The following is a 20,137-nucleotide window of genomic DNA, read 5'->3' as shown; positions in this document are numbered from 1 at the left end:
TTTTGTGCTGCTGGGGATATATCCCAGGGCCTCACACATTCTAGGCAAATACTCTACCACTGGGCTACATTCCTCTCCTCTCCTGTCCTTGTCTTGTCCCTACCCTGTCCTATCCTATCCATTTTATTGTAGAGTCTCACTAAGTTGCCCAGGAAAGCCTTGAACTTGCAATCCTCCTGCTTCAGCTTTCTAAGTAACTGAGATTTAAAGCTGTGTGCCGCTAGACCTGGTAGATTATCTCATTTTAAATAATTCATAAAAATCTTGAGGTCCTACAACAACCTAGTAGATACTATTTTTATCCCCACTTTCAAATGAGGAAACAGAAGTTTAAGTGAAGATACTAAAGTCAGGGTGCAGTGAAGAAGAGGGAGAAAGTTTATATATCAAATGCATATAACTCAAGAAATTTTAGTATGAAAGGTAAGGAATTTATAAGATTTATTTTGTTGATAAGATTTCTTGTAATTCCAAGCAGATTTAAATATAATTATAAGAACAGGAACCAGAAGAGAAAGGTTTTAGGCAATGAAACAATGGGGCTTAGAGATTTAGTCTTAGGTATGAGCAAGGTGGAAGAAAATGCACATATACAGCTTTAAATAATTTAGTTTGCTGAAAGGAAAGTGAGATGTTTCTTTTAATGATGTCTACTTTTTCTTTCAAGTAAGAAATGGAACCATATGCTAGGAATAAAAGTAGAAATAGGGTGGTCAGAAGCCTGAAAAAAGGATAGGTTTGAAATAAAACATCACAGAAAATGGGAAAAAGAAATGACTAGGAGAAGATCCAATAAAAGCAATCTATATAAATGCGATTTTTCTTCAGCAGTATTTAGTATAGCTGGTATAGGCAAGACGGGAGAGGTTTGGTTCAATAAAGTTTGGGACTTTGCCCAGACAGAGACAGAAAAATAGACTACAGGAATACAAGATAATGGCAAAAAAATGAATGAAATAGTGGTGAAATAGTAGCATAGATCTTTTGCCAATGGGAAGAAGACCAAGAAATGGAGGAGGGGAGGGAGAGGAGTGGAAAGGGATGAAAAAAGTACTGAGATGTGTTATGCACATGTATTAACTCCCCACCAGGAATGTGATCATTATGTACTGCAAACATGTACTAATGAGAAATAAAAATGGAAAAGAAGTAGGAATCAAGAGTATGAGCAAACAAAGATTTGAGAAAGAACAAATAAGAAGGATTGGGAGACAGGAAGAAGAATCTAGAGGAGTAACAGTACAAAAGTCAACAGACAATTGGAGAGGCTAGGACAAAGACAGCAGATGATAAAATTTTCTGAGTTCAGGACCCAGGTGTGGTGGCACGTGCCTAAAAGCCCAGCACTCGGGAAGCTGAAGCACTAGGATCCTTTGAGTTGGAGGCCAGCCTGGGCTACATAGTGAGTTCAAGGTCAGCCTGGACTACATAGCAAAACCCTGGCACGACACCCCCCCCACACACACACCAAACAAACAAACAAAATAAATAAATAAAAAGGCTTGATGAATTTATCTAGCCATAAGGTTATCAAAATAGTTCTAGAAGATCTGCAAAGGCCATGGAGTTAGCACTAAACTCTTGGCAAAAGTATAAATTATAGATGAAGAGGGAGTGATATTACATATCAGTTTCTAGTAAGTGACCAATATTATGTCAAGAACTTTACACATGCTTAATTTAAACCTTACAGCTACACCTTCCCTTATTTTACAAATGAGGAAACAAAGGATCCAAGAGTCGAAGTGAAGCTTCCCAGGGTTGTACAGTTACACTGAGGAGCTGAAGCTTCTTTTCAAATCTAAATTACTACACTAAGATGAAAAAGAATTTGAAATTAGAGCATTTTGGTCACTTTCTACTGATGAGATCTTATATGTTTCTTAATTTCACTAAGCATATCTACCAAACAAGGTAACTGCAAAAATTAGACTACAACTTCAAAACAAACCCTAGTAGTTTCTTTTTTTAACATAAAACTGGCCTACATAGGAACTTATTTTCAAATGTGGAATTTCTTACTTGGTCTACTTCAAACAAAATCTACAGTTCTAAATTAATGCCTATAAATTTTACACAATTTAAACTGAGGTAGGGAGAGTAGATATACAATCAATGGCTGCTCTCTAGTGTGTCTAGAATCAACTCCAAATGGTATAGTTTCAGGTCTTTCATACAAAATAGACCCAGCCAATCTCTCTAGCCACATATCCCGCTATTGACACATGCAAACTTGTGGCAGTGATGATCTTAACAAACATAATCTATACTTGACCTACTTTTTATCTCTACCTAAATCATTAATCTATTGAACTTCGTTCTCCAATGCCCAAATAAAATTTATCTTGAATGTGAAGTTTAACATTGTTTCTGAATGTTGAGAAATAATGGCTCCCTTCTACATCACTATGCTTTTACCTCCCTAGGAGTAGTCACTGTATTCTGTCTTAGAATTTAGTAAGCAGGAAAAAGTTTGATTTCTGCTAGCAGAATATAAGCCTCTTAAAGGTAGGTGGAAGGAACTAACAATGATTCACATCTATCAAGTGTCAATTGCTTTTCTACTGATTATATGTGTGTGTAATATAATCTGTACCACCTTATGAAATAGAAATTTGTTTTTTTAATAGATAAGGACAATGAATTTCACAGAGGCAAAATAATTTACTTAGTCAGTCATAAGACTAGTAAAATACAGTGTCGCAACCTGAATCTGGTCTTAACAACTCCAAAACCTAGACTCTTTCCACTATACTCTGCCCAAACACTATGGGTATATCCTTACTGCTTTATCTGATTGTTTCTTGTCTGGCCACTAATCATCTTACATGTCTTTACATATTAGCAGAAAGGATTTGATATTGGGTATTTGCCCTCCTACTTTTCAAGATTGAGAACAAACAGCATAATATGAGTCTTAAATAAAGATGAAGAGATCAGAACCCTGTATACAGGAAGGAAAAGTAAAAAAAAAAAAATTAACTTTCCACTCTTGGTTTAAAAATTCCTCCTTTGAGGTTTGTACCATCTGACTATATCACTCTCCACTCTGCCTCTTCATCTGTCATCTACCACCCTTCTGGTTAATTTCCTATCTTTACTGCACCTGGGTCACAATCTTCCTCTTTTCCCTACATCCCATCATTCTAAATCACTTCACTATCCAAATAATGATACACTGAATACATACTAGCCTTACAGTTCCTTATATTCAGTTTCATTGACTTTCACTTCTGCTGTATTTCGGCTACTCACACAGAGACCTAGCTGTCATTTAGAACAGCTCCAGATCAGGAAACTTAACTTCCTATTAAGAAAAATATATCAGGGCCGGGGATTTAGCTCAGTGGTGCCGCCGCCTGCCTCGCAAGCTCAAGGTTCAAGTTCAATCCCCTGTAGAAAAAAATATATCAATATTCTACTTTATGACCACAAATCTAAAAAAATAAAAAGTCGCTGAATGTTCCAAAAGAGAAAACACAAAATCTTCAAGTCTAAAACAACTTATCACCCAGTTTCCTGTTTCAGTTAATATTACCACCACCCTCCTACTAACCTAAGCCAAAATCTAAGCATCACACTAGACTTCTCAATTTCTCACCTGTACACCCAACCTCACTGATTTTCTCAAATTCATCTTTTTCTCTCCATTTCTAGGACCACTTTAAAAATGTTACTTCAATTATATCTGATCATTTTTTTCAGTGACTAAAAACAAAAATCTCCAATTGAATTAATTTCAAAATATTTATGCATACAAAGTCCACCATGATATGGCTTCCGTTTATTTTCGGCCCCACAATTTACATAGCTTTACTGTCATATTCTTAGCAATCCCAAGTGCTATGGTTCTTTATGGGAGCCATTCTTTTTCTTACACTGATTCTTTTGTTCAAGCTGTTTTCTGTCTGAAGCACTTTCTACTCATTTTGCCTAGTTTTCTCTTACTGACCATTTAAGTATCTGGGTCAGGTGTCATCTCTTCTCTCAAAGCCTTCCTTCTAAGCTAGTCTAGAGGCCCTCACTTTGGGGCAACCACAGTATCATATGGACAGTTTCTACCTTTTATTCCAAGATGACCTATTTAAACATCTAATTTGCCAGCTTCATGAGGAATGGAAACATCCTTTACTCATCTGTGTATACTCAGCTAAGCACAATACATAGCATAGTGCCTGACACATAGCAGGTATATAAGTGTAAAGATTAGAGTGTGCTAAATTTAAATTTTCAATGGAATGTGCACACCAGTGCTTTCTCATAGTAGTACTGACCTATAACTTCAAGTCCTTTGAAGTGTTCAGAGCCTTTTCTGGACCTGTACAGTTCTGTACAGAATGGTGCTATACAAATATTTCACCCAACTTACATAAAAGGGAAATACTATTGCACAAACATACCAGAAATCAAAACTTGGCATATATGCTACAAATTTCAAAAACTGACTAATTTTTACCAATGAAGACACAAGAACAAAGATAACCAATTCCAACTGCTGGTATGTGCTTGCCTAAATTGTAAAAGCAGTAAAACTTTGCTTAGAATTTAAACAGGGACCCAGATGTAAGAGTTCAGCATTTTATCTATAAGGCCATCACATCTCTACTGGGCTTAAGAAATTACTAATCTACAAGGTTGCTTAGGCAGGAGTTTGTAAGTTGGAAAAGATCCCTTTAAAAAATTTTATCCTATGTACCACTAAGGCTAAGTTAAAAAAAAAAAAAAAAAGCAAGCAAAAACTAATGCTGTTAAGTGAGCAACAAAAAGTGTTCTTTTTCATAGTAATTTGGGGCCTTCTGCTGGCAGTTAGTAATAGAGCAAAGAATTCAGTGTAATAAAGCATTTCCCTCTCCAACTAAATATTAAATTGCAGTTTGGCACCAAAGTAGATCTCAATCCTTTCTAGAGTAAAAATAATAAGCTCTTTTATTTGCATAGCACATTATATTTAAAAACGTGTGATATACATTAGTTCATTTGATAAAATGTTTATAGACATTTTTAAGAGGATAAAAGACCCGAAAAATCTCCACAAAATAAGATCTCTTTTAGCTCATTTGAACAGACACTACTTAGAACGGTTTTTTTTCTTTCAAGTTCAAAACACAGCACAGAAATGAGGAAGGGAGAGTACTTTTTATTTAAGCAGATCAAACTTTGAGCCCAAGGAGCTTCCTTCCCAGGAGAAATAAAGTTTTGTCTTCACGTTCACATTAAGAAGCTCTTCTTTAACTACGGGGGAAATGGGGAAACTAAAGCTCAGAGGTAATCAGAGACCATAGCATATCAGAAAAGACTGAAGGGAGTGGAATTAGTGAAGACAAGACTCAGATATCTTAACAGCTGGCCAAGAATTAGGTAAGCTGGGGGACAGCTGCTTCTTTCAACCTATAAGCAAATTTGTTGAGAATTTTTCCTGGGAGCACATTCGCTTCCTTCACTGGAAGAGCTGTCCAAATAGGTTCATCTTTGGGATTCTCAAAAACGCTTTGGCATGGGGAAAAGGAGCTCTGGATGAGTTTAAATTCTCTCCTGATCTGGAGATGTCCTGGGGTTCAACCAACTCCTAGGAACCCCTTTCATAGCTGAGCCCACGTGTCCAGTTCTCCCGGGCTGCTCCTCACTTCGGTGCCTGGTACTCCCGCCCCAGTCTGAGGTTTGAAACCTGCTCTCCCCTCCCGTTTCGGCTGGGGCTCTGGGCAGGGGCAGGTGGCACACGTGAGTTCTCCCAGTCCCGAGGACTGCTGCTGACAGCTCCAGAGCCTGGCGCCCGCGACCCTAGGTCCTCACCGGCATTTTGTCACCTCTCTCGTCCAAGCGCACCAACTGACCCCGCGCAGACCTCAGCCCTGGGCTGGAGCCGGCCTCCACCCCGACACCCCCGCCCGCGCGGACAGATCCACAGCGCGCGGACCTCCCCGCGACGCCGACCTTCTCGGGGCCCCAGGGCTGCAGTCCCCGGCCGTCCTCGCCGCAGCAGGACGGTCGGCCGGACCTGGGCCGGGACGCAGCGCAGGCCTCCGGGGCTCGGGGCCCGGTTGACACGGCCGCGCGAGGGCCGCAGACACGCAGGTCGCCCCGAGAGCAGGCGCAGAGGGCCTCTCGCCGCGGGCCACTCCTCTGGATGCGGGATAGGCGGACGGCGACAGCCGCGAGGCGCTTACCTGAGGGCGCAGGCGGCTCACTCCCCGCCCGCCGCCATGTTTCTGCTGCGCAGCGAGCAGGAGAAGACGCGGGCAGGGGGCGGGCGGCAGCTCCCGAGAGCGGCGAGCTGCCGACGACGGGGGGCTCAACAGAGGAGGCGGTGTCGGCGGCGGCCGAGGGGGGCGGGAGCTCCCGGCCCCGCCCGGCCCGCGCCTCCCGCCGCGAGGTGGCGCGCGCCACGGCCGTTGGGCTCGCGCGAGGGGAGGGCGGGGCGCAGGGAGGTGCCGCGGAGGGAGGGAGGTGCCGCGGAGGGAGGGAGGGAGAGATTCCGCCTTGTCTTGCTGTCGGGTTCGCTTCTCTCGCTTTGGTAAACTGACGTCGCGTAGGACTCTGGTTCGAATCCCGCCGTCACGCGTAGTCGGCTCTGAGTCCCCGCCCTGCCAGAAGCTGACTCTGCGGTGAGCTTGAGGGAGTTACTTGGCATCTCCTCGCCAAGGCCGACTTTTCTGACACGATGGCGTTTAACCTGGGGGGTTGGTGTGAGGAGAATAGAAATTAGTGCGCGTAAAGCTACCGCAGTAGCGGTGCCGGCGACCTAGAGCGTGAAGCTGGTGCTGCTTGGGTTCATCTTTTCCAGTCCGCCTTGAGCCGGTGAGCCAAGCAAGGTACAGGGGACCCCTCCTCCTGGGCTCTGCGCTACACGGTTCTTTAACTGCTACATAGTTTTGGTAGGGAGGAAACCAGATCCAGGGAAGTGACGCCGCTCGTCCGAGCTCACACAGCTGGGAAATGACCAAGTGGAGATTGGAGCCTATGCTCTGCCTGCAGGAGTGGTCAGCTCTGTGCTGGGCGCTCCAAGGAGGAGCATCTCGAGCCAAGCGCTTCAAGTTGGCTCTTGAAGGAGTCTGCGGGGGAAGCTCGTCAGGAGGAGGGGAGGATGAGTGCAAAGGCTTCGAGGTGAGGTGAGGCGTGGCAGGGACGGATGGCCCGAGGGACTGGTGTAGCCTGAGTACGTGGAAAGAGTGGTGGTGCTGCAGAAGTTAGGAAAAGAAAGCCAGAACGTGGAAGGAGGTCCTTGCACACCTAGATAGAGTTCCAGGTTTATTTTGTAGGTCATTGGTTTCCAAGATGTGGTTCTGGGACCCCTGGGTGTCCCCGAGATACTTTGAAAGGGTCAATATACTCAAAATGTTGTTCCTAATAATATTAACGTTATTTGCTTTTTCCATTCTTGTTCAGAGTGCACAGTGAAGTTTTCCACAGAACATATGACATCACAACAGAGTAAATGCAGAAACACCATTTAGAATCCAGCTGTCTTCTTTTTTTTTTGTACCAGGGATTGAACTCAGGACCTTGCGCTTGCAAGGCAGGTGGCAGAATTACTGAGCTAAATCCCCAGCCCCCAGCTGTCTTCATTTTAAACCAGGTGTTGAGAGATTTGCACAAATGTCAAAACATCACTCTTCTCATTATTTTTTGTTTAAGAAAATAGAATTATTTTTATGTAATGGGCTTTGTTATTATAGCTTTCAATGAGTAAATATTTTTAAATTTCTCAGCTTTAATTTCATATGCTAATACTGATAGAAGTGACAAACTGCAGGACTCACAAACAATGATCTTTGAGCTAAATCTAACCCCTCTTCTATTTGTGTTCAGCCCAGGAGCTAAGAATATTTTTTACACTTTTAAATGGTTGAAAGAAAAATCCAAAGAGTAATAGTTCATGGCATGGGGAAATTACATGGCAAAATTTATAGTAAGTCAGCCAGGCTTTCTATAGCTGCTTTAGTATTGCGCTACGATGGGGCATAAAATAAACAGCATGATGCCACCTTGGAAGTTTTAAATTAAACAATGCCAGTTTTGTTGAGGACACACACGTAGTAAAAGTATAAAGATATGCATGAAGGCCTAGGAATGTAGCTTAGTGATCAATCATTTGCCTTCTATGTGCAAGGCCCTAGGTTCAATCCTCAGCACCCCAGAAACAAACAGAAAAAAAAGACATGCATGAGAATAAACACCAAATTTAGGATAGTGACTGTCTCTAAGGGATGAGAATGTCATCAGGGAGGAAGGAGTACACAGAGGATTTAAACTATTAGTAACTTGTGTTCATTGTTATCCTTTTTTGTGTCATATTAAAAACAACACAAAATGTTAATGAATAAATGATGCCAGGTGTTGTAGGGTGTGCCTGTAATCCCATATACTCCAGAGGCTGAGATGGGAGAATTACAAATTCAAGGCCAGCCTGTGCACTTTAGCAAGAACCTATGGCAAATAAAAATTTTTTAAAAGGGCTGGGGTGTGGCTCAGTGGCAAAACAGTTGCCTACCCTGTAAGAGGCCCTGGGTTCAATAATGAAAATTTTATAAGAAAAAGAAGAGCAGAAAAAAAATGAATAAAAGAGGTTCAAAGACTTTTTGATTTCTATTTTGGCTGCTCAAAAATACTCATATTTGGCTTTCATGTATAGCTAACATTAAACAGTGGTGTATAAATTCTGAGACCCCTGCTGTGCTAGGTGTGGAGTTGGTATAAATATCATTCAGAAGATGATGACTCTCAGGTCCTGCGGGGTGTCCTGACTGAAGATCATCTGTGAGCTTCTTGGAAGGAAATCTACCTAAGCCAAAGATGGGACACTGAGGCTGGGTTACTTGCTTGTCTTAAATGCCTTGGAGCATTTGACTGAAAGGGAGCCTCCTCCTTCAGTCCAGGTGTGGGTCTTAGTGTCCATACACCCATCTTTGGGAAAAGGAAATAAACAGAATGTGTCCAGATCCTGATCTACATCCCTGTGTCTCATTTACACTTTCTTTTTGGGGGGGCGGGTACCAGGGATCGAACTGAGGACCTTGCGCTTGTGAAGCAGGCAGCAGAACCACTGAGCTAAATCCCCGGCCCTATTTACACTTTCATTCAGTGGAATTTTAGTGTCTCGATTACAGGGATAATTAGTGACAGCCTGAATCCAAGGAGCACATAGTTGGGGAAATGAATACATTAACAGCTATGAGAGCACAGTGTTATATGTTCATATTAGTCTTTGTGGCTGAATAATAAATTACCAGAATTTAACATCTTAAAACAACACCCACTGAATAGCTCAGTCTTGGAGGTCAGAAATCTGGCACAGTGTGGCAAATTTCTCAGATCAGAGTGTCATAACACTGAAACTGAAGTGTTCAGAGGTTCAGCGAGGGAAAAGTCGGCCCTAAACTTCTTCAGGTTGTTGGCAGAACTCATTCCTCCCTGGTTGTAAATATCCATTCCTACCTGGTTGTAGATATTCCCTGTTAAGATACCCATTGTCTTGCTCAATGTCAACTGGGGACTGCTTTCAGATCCTTGCCACAAAGTCCCTTTGGTTCATCAACAGAGTACCTCCTTCACATGGAATCCCTTTCAGCGCTCGAATCTTTCTGATTTCTTTAACCAATCAGAGAATATTTTGAGTTTTAAAAACACGTAATTAGGTCAGGCCAACCCAGATAATCTTCCATCTTTAATGCCAACCATGCCATATCATATAACCATAAGGAGCAAATTTCATCATAGTCACTGTCCCCGGAATTATATGGGAGGTATACAACAGATGCCAGGAGTTTGCGGGGGCGGGGGGGGCGGATCTTAGAATTCTGCCTACTATACCTAGTGAGAAATGGACTCTTAAATATTTCTCTGTGAATTCCTGTGGCAGTTTGTTCTGTAACTCTCTCCATAGTATAACATGCATGTATTGCCATTATTTGGGTGCATTTGTAAATGCCTTGTCTGCAGCTCCAATGCTTAAGACAAAACTTGGCATGAAGAAGGCATTCCTGCATGTTTGCTTTTAAAAAAAGTGTACATATTGTCTTTTGGATCTGTTCTTCTCTTTTTTATTTTTTTATTTTTATTTTTTGGTACTGTGGCTTGAACTCGGGTCCTTGTGCTTGCGCAGCAGGCAGCGAAACCACTGAGCTAAATCCCCGGCCCTGTTTTTCTCTTTTTTAAATTAAATTTTTTATTTTTATTGGTACATGTTTGCAGTAAATAATGATTACATTCTTTGTAGGGAGTTGGTACATGTGCATAACAAGTCTTAATTATTTTTTCATCCCCATTTCCCTCCCTCATTCCCTTCCCTTCATCTCTTGGTCCCCTTCCCTTTTTCAAAAGATCCGTCTCCCCATTTCCTATTATCTGTCTTTTATTTTGCTCTGTATTTATATTTTGGGTTTCTCATATAAGAGAAACCATGAAATATTTAAGCTTGAGTGTCTGATTTATTTCACTTAACACTATGATTGCAAGATGCAACCATTTTCCTACATATGACTTAAGTTCATTCTTACTGGGCAAATTAGTGCTCCATTGTGTGTAAATACCACATTTTCTTTATCCATTCATCTGTTGATGGACAAATGGGCCACTTTCAAGATTTAGCTGTTATGAGTTATGCTGCTATAAACATGAGTTTGCAAGTATTACTCTGCTTCTTATTTATTTATTTATTTGTACCAGGGATATCGAACTCAGGACCTTGCACTTGTGAGGCAGGCGATGGAACCACTGAGCTAAATCCCTGGCCCTTGCTTCTCTTTTAAGTCCAACTTAAAACTCCTCTGACACTTCTCAGGAAGAGTTAATTGCTCCTTCCCCGGTTGATAAATATCTTTGTATGAAATATATCACACTGTAGTCTTTTAAGTAAGACTAGTTTCATTTGTATGCCACTTAGTATCCCAGGTCACAGCTCATCATAGATGCTATTAATTGTTTAATGTTTGTACTTTTAAAACAAATGGGATGGATAGGCTTTTGAAAGCAAGAGGCAGGTAGAGAGCAGAGCTAGGCTATGACAGGTCTTATTGCCCTTTGGGTCACAAGTAGAGGGGAACCCAAGAAGTACAGGCAATGGAGAGGGATGAGAAGGAGTAAGTTAATCAGGATGTAATTTTATTTTTTAAAGAGGGAATGCCAGAAAGCCCATGTCTGCTGTTTTATGTATTCATTAAGGAACTAAAGCTTGCAAAGCCCCCCACATAAGGGACAGCAGAAAGGAATGATTATTCTGTTACTGACAATTGAGGGAATAGTATTTTACTTTTATTGTATTGTTGATGACCTGGGGGAGAGTTGGTAAAGGAAATTGAAGAGATGGCTTCTGGTGCTTAGAGAAAGTTGGAGGATGGAGGAATTGAAATAGGTACATAAACTTTCAGTCTTCTTGATTTTGACATCTCCTTTTCATGCCTTTTGGGCTTTGGCCTTTTGTGACTTCTTTTCTGCTTCAAGGCTGCCTAAGGTCAATAAATGGAAGAAGGAATAAATGAAGAGGAAGAAGGAGGAGAAAGAGGAGAAGAGAGGAGAGAAGAGGAGAGAGGTAGGAGGAGGGGAGGGGAGAGGAATAGAAGGGAAGAGAAGAAAGGAAAAAGAAGAGAAAAGGCAAGTAGTTTTGTGTGGCTGTAGCAAGGGGGCTGTATATGGAAGACAGGGGAGACATGGGACCATAAGCTTAACTATGGTTTATTTATGAAGAGTCTCAAATGTCAGCTGAGAATTCTGAGGGGAGGGAGGCTGTGCAGGGATGGAGATGGCAGATGGATGGGGCAGAAGTGTAGTGTCTGGCTAACTTTGTCAGATTCTTGCTGCTTCTTTTGCCTGGAACACCCCTGCTCAGTCTCTCCTTCAGCACAAGGATCCTGTGGCCCATCACACTTCCCATCTCCTTCAAGAAGTCTTGCTGCACTCTCCACCTCTCTCCCAACTCACAGCTCACATCTGACCCTTGCCAGGGCATTTATTGCAGCCCACCCTGCCAGACAATGATTTTAATCCTGCACGTACTATATGGTTACTAAATGTTTTTTAAGTATTATACAATCCTCTTGAATACTCTGCTTGTAACTTAGGGATGCAGGGCCATGACATTCAATCAACCTCACTGGTGTTCCTGCAAAAACGGTAGACAGACATAGATTTGAATGCCTTTCCACTCATTTATGTCAGAGTCTGAGGTTAAGTAGGACCTTAGAATTCACTAGTCCTCATGTTTCCAATAAGGCCCAGAAAGGTGCAGTAACTTACTCAGAGTCACAGAGTGGGTAGTGATCTGTATGTGAAGAGTTTGCCACACCGCCTAACATACAAGAGGCAATTAATTATCCTGTCTACCTCCCTAGTCTGTTGAAGTTTAAACACCGAACTGTTTGTAATTCTTCTCACAATTTTTGAGAATATGCTATTCTTGTATTTGAGGTTCTGCTCATACCTAAAACTTTCTCTTCCTTCATATTTCTATTCCCCCATCTTCACTGGGTTCACTCCTACTTGTCAATTAAAAGTACCTTCTTGCCAACTTCCTTTGATACCTGCTCTTCCATCCTCTCCCCAGGTGGAGTAAGAGCCCCTCCTTTTGCTCTCCTAGTAGTCTGGGTACATACTTTCATCATTGCACTTATTAGGATGCATGCATATCATTTGCTGCTGTCTTACTGTAAGCTCCAGAGGCTGGGAACTTTCTCTGTATCCTCTACTACATCTCCAGAGCCTCATACATGGAACATAGCTGTTGCTAAGTCAACATTTGCGGAACAAGTGTGCACAGTGTGTCCCTCTCAAATCCACGCCACAGGCCAGAGAGACAGCCCCTTTATCGTCTACCCTGTAATACAGGGCCCAGTGGCTACCCGTATTCAGATGGTATAAGTGCTTTGCAGAGCAGAGATGTGCTGATGCCTAAGGTTCATTGTTTATCTAAGATGCTTCTGCTCTTTCTCCTTTTATACTAAATAAAAATAGTTCCAGGAAGCTATGTGGTTGAGAAATTCCAGGCTCTATGTAAGCTCCTAGACCTAGATAAAGGCTGTTATTGTTAGGAAATTGTTCATTAATCCAACATGCCTTTTCTTGTGCTTTGGTTTCACACCCTTCTAAAGGTACTGATTCTTTTTGTCCTCAGATACCCTTAAATCTGTCACTAGCTGGTAACTGAAAAAAATATTAACCTGACAGCAGTTGATGTAAAAATAATCTAAAGGTATTAGCTGAACACAAGCTCATTTTGTGCTCTGGGCTTGTGACTTTAAATTAACCTCCTCTTAAAGTGCCTTACCAGATAGATGGTATTCTTGTCTATAAAATGGCAAAAATAACACCTACCTTACCAGTTATTGAAGAATGAAAGACAATAAGGCAGGCAGAGGCTTCTGGCATGTGGTAATGGTAAAGGAAGTGTTTCTTTCAAAACATGAATTTTAGAATCCTCTCGTTTTGTTCTGCTGCAGACATAGTTTCTCTGGGCCATTAAATTTTGTTGTGGGTATTGTATTTTAAAAGATGTCAACCAATCAGCACCCAGAAGCAAATGACCAGATAAGGAATCTGGAAATCAGACTTTACCAGAAACAGATGAAAGACTGGGGAATATTTACCCCAGAGAAGAAATAACTAAGAATAGGGTGGGGTAGGAAAGGTCTTAGAGGGATCTTTAAATAACTGGAGGGCTAATGTGGGAAAAGATTAAGCCTTTTCTATTCCATGAATATCAGTGGAACACCTCTTAGGTGCTAGGAACCAGGAATGCAAAGAAAAGTTAAATATAATCCCTGTCTTTGAGGATCTTCAACCACAAAAGATCATGACAATGCAAAAGAAGCTCTTATAGAGACATGGAGAATGTGCTAGAAAAGCATGTTGTCCAGAGGGACTGAAGAAGGCTCCACTGAGGAGATGACATTTGAATGGATCTTAAAGAAAAACTAAGGTTTCTTTAGGCACAGAAAGAGAGGAAAGGTGTGTAGGCAGCAGATACATCATATGCAAAGATAGAAAAGTATCCTCACAGGAAGCCCAGGGTGCTCTGGAAGAATAGGAGAGTGAGCCTGCAGAGTCTGCTTGGAGCCAGATTGTCAAGGGTCTTGATTATTCAGCTAAAGAGTTTGGGATACTTACTTCAAGTGAGTATTGAAGGATCATCAGAGGCATTTAAGCAGGAGATTTTTTTTTTTTAAAGGAGGGCCCTGGAGCAGAATGCTGACAGGGCTGTACTGAAGAGACATAGGTGGCAGACAAGGCAAGAAAACAACATACTATAGAGTGTGTGGGCTGGACCCTTCACTTGACACAGATGAGAATTTTATTTTTCAGTCTGTAAATTGAGATGTAGGTTGAACATACTTAATCTAAAAATCTGAAATCAAAATGTTCTGAAATTCAAAACTTTTTGAGCACTAACATGATGTTCAAAAAGTTTCAGATTTTGGAGTATATTATTTCAGATTTCAGATTTTTGGATAAGGTATACTCACCCACTAAAATCTATACAAATATTTCAAAATCAGAAAAACTCTGAAATTGGAAACATTTCTATTTCCAAGCATTTTAGATAAAGATACGCAACTTATATTGACATCTGCTTTATAGAGGTGTCTTAAAAGTCAAGTGAGGTAATTCATCCAAGGTCTTCACATGTGTCTGATACCCAATTGTGCTCAATAAGTGAGAACCATTTCCTTCCTTCTCTTAATAGACAGATTAGACAGAGAAACAGAGTTAATGCCTAATGAAATGTGGAGTTATGGCCAAACAACGGCATAAATTCCCTTAGAAATGAACACACCACTTGATATGTTCCAGGAAGATATTTCTTTGGTAAAAATGGGATTGAACCAGATAACCCTCTAAAATCCCTTCCTTACTCTAAGATTCTATCATTCTATCACCTTCAAGGTCCTGGTACTGGGGAGATGGTCAAGAACCTGGAGTATTTTTAGTATTGACCTTGTTAAAGTCAACCAGTTGGACCAAAGGGAATGAATCTTCTTCAAAATGAATATCCATTACTGAAGTAAACAATTTGAAAAGAGCCTACCCTAAACCTATAGCAGCTGCTCAGGAGTAACTATAGGGCAAGAGAAAGAACACTAGATGGGAAGCTTAGGAATCTAAGTTCCAGTATCAGAAATTAAGGATTTAGCTATATGGTCTTGGATAGGTCATTTTCTGTGCCATGGTCTCGGTGTCTCCATTAAGGAGATGTGGAGGTTGGAACTCTTAGGGTCTTCTATAGTACTAACATTCTGGGATTCTGGGAGTCTAAGTTCTTCAGATCATGAAATTATGGATGTAAGAATGTTTGGAGATTCCAAGTTTTCCTACAGCAGCTATATCACTCCCAGGTTGTACATATGTCTCAATTTAACAGCATCAAACTCCATCTAAAATATATTCCAAAATGTGTCACATGTGTTGGGGATGAGACTCACTTGACATTCTTCTTAAAATCAGAACTTTGTAATTCAACACATTTCAATTCTCAGCATTAATTAAGCTGCAAATTGGATTATTTTCATATTTCTGGTTGAGAGAAAAGGCACGTTCTCTAGTACACCACAGAAATAAAAATGTCAGTCATCTGTCACAGAAGAAGATTGTTTTGTATCTATATTAAGTTCAGGGCCTAGACACTGCCTCATCTGGGAGCAGACAGAAGGAAGCTAGGTGTAGGCCTGTGCTGCTTTTTCACACTCTTTCCTGTACTGAATGTCTCCTTGGTCGACTCCTGCTCTTCCTTTATTGGAAGCTCTCCTTTTCCCTTTCCCTATTGAATAGAACAATTCTCTCCTTTTACCATGCTTCCCCAGGATTATGTATCTGTTATAGCAGTAATTATAGGCTATGATAATTATTTCCTGAGATACTGGTTTCTATGAAGGGGAAAGGACAGGGCACTCACATTTGCTGTGTACTTGCAAGGTGCCAGACATGTACATCATCTTATGTCACCCACAGGGCACCCCTTATGGAGTAGGCATTGTTATTCCATGTTTAACTGAAGAAAGTGAGATCAGAAGTTAAATAACTTGCTCAAGATCATATGGCTAGTTAGGAACTGAATGGCTTTGAATTGGGCTTTTACTGGTTCTAGATGTGCTTCTAATTACTCATGCCTTTTTCTTGTCTTCTTTATCTCTGTAACCTGAACTCTTAGTGTGGGTCCAGCTTTTGGTATACATCAGTTACCATTGTTCAATGACAATCCAATTCTGCTCAATCAATCAGTAAAGATTTCCTGGACTAATAAAGGGGAAGGAGCTACAAAGGAGAACATAATTGGATGGGGATTGAGCTAGCCTTTCCTTGACTTGCAATGAGCTTCTAGAGGCATCTGCTTTGAAATAAATACTCTCATTAGCCTTGTTGGTGTCTCAGCTCAGCAGGAGGCTGTGGTAGTCTTTTGACAGGGCCAGCTGGCACGATAGACTTGTTTAGACCAAATTAGTTTCACGTCTTTCTAACAACTCCACTTCAAGGTCCATGTGTCATTGGAGAAACAGAACTCAAAAACAACTGTCATGTATGAAAAGGGCTTAATAGAGACTGTATAAGATTCTAAGATCGGAGTGGAAGAAATGATTAATTCTGTCTATGAGAATTAAAGATGATTTTTTAGAAAAAGAAAGTTTTCATAGAGAAGGTGGCATTTGAGCTGAGACTTACAGGATATGCAGCTTTATTTATTTTCTGTTTGTTTTATTTCCTAGGGATAGAAAATGAAGGGCACTTCTGCTACCGAATACATGGAGGGAGGAAGGTGCCACCAGGAAACACCAAATGGTTCCCTGTGGTAAGACACTAGCTATTAGGAGGAAACAGGAAAAGGTGAGATGAAAAAGCTCGATTAGACTAGAGAGTCCAAGAGCCTTGTATGCTATGCTATTTGGATTTATTCTGTAGATTATTCAAGATATTCCAATATTTTCTGAATTATACTTTCAAAGTACTACTTAAATTTGTCTTTTGTTCCCAAAGTCTTGTCAATAAGCAGAAGACAGAAGCAGCAGAGTACAATGTGTAATTAAAAAATACAACTGTTAATGTTTAATTTAAAAAATTTATTACAGTAAAAGACACATTGCCACTAATCTCCCTCAAAATACCTACCTTGCTTTGAGCACACTTATCCTATTGTTCGTGGCAATGTGTCTTTTACTATAAAAAAGTTTTTTATATTTAACATTCTCTATAATCTTTGATCACCCTTATAAGTAGGAAATTGGAAATCTGAGGCTCCGGATTACAGTCTAACACTGCTGCATACTCACTGGTGACTCAGTTTCTCTGGGCTTTGGTTTTCTACTAAGTAAAGTAAAATGGATATGACTTCTCAGAGCTATACTATGCCACAAGTCTGTGTCTTCCAGCTTTATCAGGAAAATCCTCTATATGATGCACCTTGGCTCTTGTAGGGACAGATTTCAAAGTGGTCATCCTTCATCCCACCTGCTGCTTTCACAGGGGTGTGTAATTCCTCCCACTCAAGTGTGGGTAAGATCTGTGACTTGCTTCTAACTGATAAAATCCAGCCGAGGTGATGGGATGGATGGGGATATGCATTATTATGTAAATGATGATATGGTTAGATTACCAAAAGTGTAGCATCCTTCTTGCAAAGTCTCCCTCTTACTTCCTCATTGGCTTTGGAGAAGCAAGCTACCATGTGCTGGGCCACCTAAGTTGGGAGGCCCCCAGGCAAGAAACAGATGTTAGGGTGGCCTCTCTCTAACCGACAGCTAACAAGAAGCTGAAGCTCTCAGTCCAGCAACTGCAAGGAAGTGAATTCTACCAACAACCTGAGTGAGTATGTCAGCACATCTTTCTAGGCCAAGATCCAGATAAGACTCCAGCCTGGAAAAACACCTTGTGTACTCTAGCCTGGAAAAACATCTTTTGAGACTCAAGGTAGAGTACTCAACTAGGCTCAGATTCCTGACCCATAGAATCTGTGAGACGATAAACATTTGGTTTTAAGCCTTGATGTTTGTGGTAATTTGTTATGCAATAGATGATACAATTCCTAACTGAAATCCTGATCCCAAGTCCTATGCTCTGCTGATAACTTCATCTACCTCTCTGTGAGTAATCCTCAAATAGTGTACATATTATCTATGGGTTGGTGATGTTATCTGTCTATATCTACATGTAGCTCATACATGCTTGTCATTGCTAATTTTATGTGTTAAATTGACTGAGCCACAGGTTAAACTTTATCACTTGATATGTCTATGAAGTATTTCCAGAAGAGATTCAGATTTGAATTAGTAGACTGAGTGAAGCAGATGTGGGCTCCAATATGGGTGGGAATCATTCAATCCATTGAGAGTTTGCATAGAATAAAGAGATTGAAGAGGTTGAGTTTGCTCTCTAGTTTACTGCTTAATCCGAAATGTTGATGTTCTCCTGCCCTTGGCACTCCTGGTTTTCAGGTCTTCAGATTTGGACTGAAATTGTCACCATCAGCTCTTTGCTCTCAGGCCTTTGGGAGGATCTTGCTTTCCTAGATCCCCAGCTAACAGACAGTAGATTGTGGAACTTTGCAGCCTCTAAAAGCATGTGACCCACACCTTATAATAAATCTTCTGTCTATCTGTCTGTCTATCTACCTACCTACCTATCTCCTATTTGTTCTGTTTCGGTGGAGAATTCCACTACAATTCACATTCAATCACAGACCTTTAAAAGATACTTAATATGAGACTTTAGGGGACATTTTAGATCTGAACTATAACAAGCCTCTATTTCCTGACTGTCTGCCCTGTGCTAGCTGAGGGTGGATGAGGACAGCCCCAGGTCTTCTTCTGTATTCCTTCTCCTATCTCTAAGGTAACAGAGAATTCACTAGTGTATAGATATTGAAGTCAGACAGAATTCCACCCACGCTTCCCTTCAGGGTTTTCTAGGTGAGTTTGCCTGCTTCATCTTTCAGTAGAATCTATTAACACATGGAACTGTATGGTTGATTCTTAATTATCCAAACAATTTGAAGTCAAGAATTCAGTCAGAGTCCTGGATTTGATTCATGCTAAGTGAGTGACGTAAGACAAGTCCCTTAAACTCTCTGGGTCTCAGCTGCCTCCTCTATAAAACTGGCAGCCACCCTAGAGGTTTGTGAGAATCAAATGAGACAACACTGGGAAAGTACACTTATCTAAGTGGTACCGGGTCCCTATCCATTTCCTTAGTTATCCTGCCCTTGCAGGAAAGCCCTCCTCAACTCTGGCATTGTGGAATTATTCCCCTCACTGCACTATGAGCATGTTGGTGAGATGCTTAGTCAAGGAGAACTGGGGCTGTCCTCATCCACCCTCAACCTGCATAGGGAAGGCATTTGGGAAATAGAGGCTTGTTTTGGTTTAGATCTAAAATGTTCCCCTGAAGTCTCATGTATTCAGAGGTGGGGTTTTTGGAAAGTGGTTGGATTATGGAGGCACTATACTCATCAGTGGATTAATTCATTAATAAATTCATTGCTGACTATGCTGTTAGCAGGTGGGGCCTAGTAGAAAGAGGAAGATACTAGGGGCATGAACTGGAAGGATATGTTCTTGTCCCCAACTCCTCCCTGGCTGCCATGGATTGAACAGCTTTTCTCCATCAAGCCCTTGTACTCCAAGAAGCCTTGGAGCCAACTGACCATGGACTAAACCCTTTAAAACCATGGGCCAAAATAAACCTTTCTTCCTTTAGGTTGTGGTGTTGGCTATTTTGTTCCAGCAGTAGGAATGTGACTAATATAAGTCAGAATTATATTTTCTTTGAGGGTCTAAGCCTTGCCCTTTGTATCTGAAGTATCATTTGACACAGTAGTGAATATAGAACCATAATACTCAAACTCAGAGGAGGCACAAAAAAAGGAAAATCTGAGGTGATCCGACAAAATTCAGATTCTAGAATCCTACTTCCAGATATTCTGATTTAGTGAGGTCCAGGAAACATTTTCAACAAGATCCACAGATTACTCTGACACAAGTAATCACAGACCACTTGGATATTAATGATAAAATCATAGTTTGTCTGTACTATGACAGGAGTTGTTTCCAAACATCCCCACTAATGTTTATTATTCCTTTTCCTCATGGGAGAGAGGAAGCCAGTGGTATGCTGGGAAATGCTGAACAGTTGGCTCTCTTTAAGAAGGCAAAATAAAAAAACCTCA

The 20,137-nt window shown here is 41.1% G+C and overlaps 1 protein-coding gene and 1 long non-coding RNA gene across 8 annotated transcripts in view; one reads left to right on the top strand and one right to left on the bottom strand.

The window, feature by feature from the left end:
* The window catches only part of Scmh1 (Scm polycomb group protein homolog 1), a 182,605-nt gene extending 176,211 nt beyond the window's left edge, over positions 1-6,394 (bottom strand). The window contains exon 1 of one of the 7 annotated variants that reach the window (XM_087214972.1): positions 6,165-6,394. The gene's annotated coding sequence lies outside the window, so the exon portion shown is untranslated. The remainder of the gene's footprint in view (positions 1-6,164) is intronic. The other 6 variants (XM_087214971.1, XM_021249867.2, XM_087214974.1 and 3 more) reach the window with 6 other exon arrangements.
* Positions 6,395-6,399: 5 nt separating this feature from the next.
* Positions 6,400-19,667, top strand: LOC147827180 (uncharacterized). Its single transcript, XR_015452692.1, has 2 exons — positions 6,400-6,602; positions 16,686-19,667. It is a non-coding gene; the product is annotated as an uncharacterized LOC147827180 (long non-coding RNA).
* Positions 19,668-20,137: the final 470 nt, after the last annotated feature.

Source organism: Heterocephalus glaber, unplaced genomic scaffold, assembly GCF_053883595.1.
Source record: "Heterocephalus glaber isolate CG9 unplaced genomic scaffold, H.glaber_assembly_v1.0 deba00001452, whole genome shotgun sequence".
In the NCBI taxonomy this organism is placed as follows: domain Eukaryota; kingdom Metazoa; phylum Chordata; class Mammalia; order Rodentia; family Bathyergidae; genus Heterocephalus; species Heterocephalus glaber.
This window is presented reverse-complemented; position numbering and strand designations above follow the sequence as displayed.